The sequence below is a fragment of the Argopecten irradians genome, chromosome 1 (assembly GCF_041381155.1).
Source record: "Argopecten irradians isolate NY chromosome 1, Ai_NY, whole genome shotgun sequence".
NCBI lineage: Eukaryota > Metazoa > Mollusca > Bivalvia > Pectinida > Pectinidae > Argopecten > Argopecten irradians.
The window spans coordinates 25,652,991-25,656,951 of NC_091134.1; the positions used below are offsets into that span (position 1 = coordinate 25,652,991).

At 34.6% G+C, this 3,961-nt stretch overlaps 1 long non-coding RNA gene across 1 annotated transcript; it reads right to left on the bottom strand.

The window, feature by feature from the left end:
- Positions 1–1,306: 1,306 nt before the first annotated feature.
- Positions 1,307–3,717, bottom strand: LOC138321944 (uncharacterized). The gene is made up of 2 exons (XR_011208365.1): positions 3,509–3,717; positions 1,307–2,749 (listed from the first exon to the last, which is right to left on the bottom strand). It is a non-coding gene; the product is annotated as an uncharacterized lncRNA (long non-coding RNA).
- Positions 3,718–3,961: the final 244 nt, after the last annotated feature.

Sequence of the window (3,961 nt, forward strand, 5' to 3'; positions counted from 1 at the left end):
ATTTCTTATTATCTATTTATATTAGTCTATAGTATATATTTTTGATGCTAATTAACAGTTAGTTATATCGTTAGCTTCGTTGTTTTCAAATACTAGTCTTCAAGAGGGAGAAGATACTTTAGTTATTTTACGTCGATTACGATACAAGTTAAATGGCGTATACAAATAACTTTCGTTGGCAATGATGTAAGCTCGACGATTTAGGAGGGAGTTAAGGTGTGCCAGGAAAAAACCGCGTGATCGAGCTGATGACCCCTGACCTGTTCACGTCCGTTTCGAAGATCAACCAGCTAGGTGAAAGGCGAGAGCCTTAGCCATCCAACCACCGTCCTATAGCTTAAATTTTGTTTCATAATTTAAATTTGTGTGATGTTTACTGTTCCTAGTATCATTTTAAAGCTGTCCTTGCAATCACCATTTCATTTATTATTGTTGTTATGAATACATTATGCATTTATTGCCCTACTAGTAGAACAATTAATTTACCAGTATATCATACAAATATGAAGTTTTTCCACTGTTTGGCAATGTTACAGTTACATGTATTGTTAAATCAGAAGTTAGACCTACCGTATCTTTCAGCGGATATCAACTCCCTTTACCATATCACATCATATACAAATAAACATTACGTCGTATGTGTTTGTGTTTTCTGTGTCTTTTATCATAAGAATATAACAATTTTCCTCGGACAAAGTCTCCTCTGCCATCGATTTTGTATGTTATCGGAAAACATTGGAGAATACCTTTTAAACAAACGACAACTCCTGTTAAATGTGCGATGGGATCCGCATGGGGGAAACATGATTTTTGAACATGACGCTCTTGGGGATAAACAATGTTTTATTCTATCAGAGACTGTGATTCATCGATGCGGTACACTAATTGGCTATTTGGTTATAACCAGGACAAGGACGCTAAGCCCCAGCAATCAGACAATCACATGTTTGTCATAAACTGAATGAAACACGCGTGGGCAACGGAAGTTAAGTTACTCTCAAAGTCCGGACAGGCCCTATCAACACAGGACAATCAAGCAGGATGTAGCAAAAAAAATCAAAATGAAGCATGCATTAAGACACTAGGTACACAACAAGTAGCAGAGTAAATCAGCACAAAAACACATTAAAATGTATTTTGTCTTTCCATTCACATGGTGGGTATTGCTGTACTATTTGTCATATAAGGCGTGTACCATTATTATATTATTATTATTATTATGATATTTTAAAAGAGCGCAGCTCTCTGCGCGGCCAAATACCGCGTAGAGCGAAGCCTTACAAACCATAACAAATGTGTGAGCATAGAGATTCCAATACATTTATTACCCTTTTAACTTTGAAATCTTTTCCACAGGAAAAGTCTCGTGCCTCCATGCAAACTGCCATGTTTTTATTCTCGTTATCAGCACGAGGTTTGAAATTTTATCTAGAGAATGGGTCATTAGGATACAATTTGAAAATTACTGTAAGTAGTTTTTGATGCTACAGAATGACAAGAACTACACAATAAATGTACTGATCAAAATCATATATTCTGTGTGCTGTCAAACGCACGCAACGTCAACCGTGTCGTTAGGAAGTCTTGGCGCCAAAGATGACGGCACATATTTCCGTGTATTTTTGATCCATGACATGTTGCCAAGTAAGAGAAACCAGGTCGAAAGGAAATTGAACTATTCCTGTTGAATATTTCTGTCTGGCCTATATGAAGACTTTCAATATATTACTAGACACAAAACATCCATCATTAGTGTTGAAGAATTGTATTTAAGAAAAATCAACAATCGGATTACAAGTTTAAACAATCTGGTTCTGATGTTATAGCTAACTCATGAACGTAGAAATCCTTGACCTGTAGCTACACCCTTCTGAGGCTTTTCCTTAAAATCATATCAACAAATACTATCATAGTCGTCACATGTACCACTACAAGATCACAATGTCACCAGTCGTTACTAACATTCACTTTAAGTTACCTCGGAAATAGGTTAGAAACAATAACTGAGTAGGTCATGATTGGAAATTTTGATCTTGCAAAATTTTTCTTGACGTTCTATATCATATATCATTTGGAATATTGGTTTACAAACTATTAACATCTGGTAAAAGAAAAATACAAATTGCACACTAGCAAATATAATTTACACATCAAAATATATAAGACACTAATATTTGATTAAACATCGTAGAAATAATTATTCAAAACGTTCTTTTCTTACACATGTTGAACCAACACGAATTGTTTGTATCTTTTCTACAAACCTTGGAACATTATCACTATATTCCTTCATTAAAACTGTCATATTACTGAAAATATAATCACATGTAAAACTGTCTCTGATGTCTTCAGGCAGTCCAACACAATGCCGACTGCACTTATGTACAGCCACCGGAAGTGACGCGGGGAATCTATTGGGATCGAAATCCCTCTCATAATACCAAGGACAAGTTGATACAGCATAAAATGGTGCTTTGGTAAAACTTAGTTTTTGATGTTTTGGTATTTTTGGACATTCTTTTCCATAAAATTTACTTATGTTGACCAGCATGGTAACATCAAGAGTAGTTTTGGTCACTATATGTCCATTTCTCATTGAAAGTGGTAACAACGCTTGCGATATGTTGCTATGGATACCACGGCTTGCGTCGATATGATGCAATGGTCTAAAAGGCAATGTTCTTCCACTGGAATGTTTCAAACAAGACGTTAAAAATGAACTCCAAAACCATAGCAGCTTAAAGTTTTTCTGAAAAAGAAACAATTTGATTGTTAATGTTAGAAAAGAGCGATGAAAACATGTTAAGCCCAGTACAGAAGACGAAACAAGCTGAACAACTTATCTTATTCATGTAAATATATTTTGAATGATCTTGCTTTTATATTTATTCTAATTCGTTTAATGTGTTTGAAGCTGATGTATACTTTCTAATTTTCCAAACCTTATGTCATTTGTTAAGGTTTCGGATAAACGTGGATTCATTGTACTAATTCAAAGATGGGGTTGCAAACTCTGTCCACGCTCTGATTTCCCTCAAATTATCTACTAACCTGTGTAAATATTTAGTACCATAATAGTTCAAAAACACCTACAATCAATGAAATCGTACAAAAGGCACAGACTTGTACCGTAAAAGTTTTTTTATGCTTTATGTATGTATAGAATTATGAAAACATATCGGCAAAAGTCACCTTAAAATTACTAATTACACTGCAAAATATGAAATGAAATTGTTCACCACAGTTCGGCTTCATTGTCTGACGATATGTACTAATTTCACTGCACTGTAGACGTAAACCCAATAATTTTTGGCAGTACTTCCAAAATTTATTTTATTTCTTCTTTATAGTATGTGTAAAATTAAACATTTTGCATTGTAGGTATTGTCATTCACAAAATATTGGTAACATTTGATGCTGAATAACATATGAACGACACTTCATAATTCATTAGAATGACTCGAACATTGAATTCAATCCCTACCCAGAGTAAGACTGTTTTACTTACCACTAGCATTTTCGACCGTGTCAACAGAATGTCACTGATGTACAGTGTGATTATAAAGTCCTGACACGAAATCACAGATATGCATCTTTTATACCCTTCAATACCTAGATGATGTCACGCTTCTCGGAAAATTCGTTTCTGTAAGATGGTTTGCCTTTTTACTATTGCTGATGTTTCAATGAATGACCTATTACAAAAACGTGGGTAAATGAAAGGAATGCTTACAGCTTCAGCTGACACAGACGTTTATGACGTCATTTATGACGGTGGCAGGAAACACTACATTCACCCACATCCTATGTAATGTATTGTTCATGTATGAGGATCCAGACACAAAATATAGACCTATCAAGTTTCCATTCGCATACAAGTGATTTAATAAAAGTGGGAAATTTAACTATTTTGTGTTAATAATTTTATGAGAAAGGTGTTTTGAGGTAAATGGTATGTTTT